Below are 1,276 nucleotides of genomic sequence, written 5' to 3'. Positions count from 1 at the left end.
AAAAGAAAACGATTAATCGATTATTAAATTAGTCATCGATTATTTTAATAATCGATTAGTCGTCGATTAAACGATTAATCGTGGCAGCCCTAGTAATACTGCTCAACAAGTATTAGCGAGTTAGTGGGTCCGTGCCCAACCTTGCTACTCACGGTTCATGAGAGTGACGATGAAAACATCCAAACCAAGACGTCTTAATTCACTGTGATCCATCTTACAGACATTCTAACAGAAATGTTCCTCAGTGAACCAACACAGTTAAAACATGAAGGTAACATTTCTGCAGTAATGCCTCTGCTGCCTCACATGCCAGATTTAAACTAAGATGTTTTACTGAGAGCAGAGAGTTGAAGTCATTTGGATCAAACCTTAAACCTTGAGCATAACTTGATACAGTTTTAAATTATATTACAAGATATGTCACTCAGAAAACATGTTGTTATAAAGACTCTCAACACAACTTCAAACATTTATGACAAAGTTTTGTAAACACCTCTGTTAGCTCTCAGATTGTGATGAGAATGAGTCTCTGCTACTACCACCTGATTATAAACTTTGTTGGCTAATTGCTTACTGGCTGTGGCCATCTTGAACAGGGCTGACTCCAAAAGTGGATCAGTTGTAGACGCCCATCCAGTCGTTATTTTCTGTGAGTTTCAATACAGTCTGTACACTGGTTCATGAGATATTTTGCTAACAGACAGACAAACACACTGTAAACTGTAAAAACACAGTTCACAGTGTGTGCAGATGATGAATAAGCAGGAAAACCTACCATCCTTCACAATATTCAGCCCATTCTCGTCCACATTTTGCTTTATTTAAAACAAGTTTAAATGTCTGGAAAGCACAACACATGCTTTTATAGGCAACAATGAATGGATTTTGACAGTTTTAGCTGAAGTTACTCCAAATATATATATAAAAAATAACATTAAAACTGATCATTGTTTGGTGTTTAAAGGAAGATTTGACATCTGAAGCCAAACAAACATCAGTCTGAAACAGTTGGTTATAAGATGACTTCTTTTTCCACAGAGGACTTCAACAAACTTCTCCAGAAAAGATCAGTGATGAAAATAAAAATTCATGTCTTGTAGTGAATGTGGAGCTAAATGCTGTAGAAATACAGCGGGTAAAATAAGTATTGAACACGTCACCATTTTTCTCAGTAAATATATTACTAGAGGTGCTAATGACATGAAATTTTCACCAGATGTCGGTAACAACCCAAGTGATCCATACATACAAAGAAATGGATCACTTGGGTTGTTAC

Source organism: Austrofundulus limnaeus, unplaced genomic scaffold (assembly GCF_001266775.1).
Source record: "Austrofundulus limnaeus strain Quisiro unplaced genomic scaffold, Austrofundulus_limnaeus-1.0 Scaffold106, whole genome shotgun sequence".
Lineage (NCBI taxonomy): Eukaryota > Metazoa > Chordata > Actinopteri > Cyprinodontiformes > Rivulidae > Austrofundulus > Austrofundulus limnaeus.
This window is presented reverse-complemented; position numbering follows the sequence as displayed.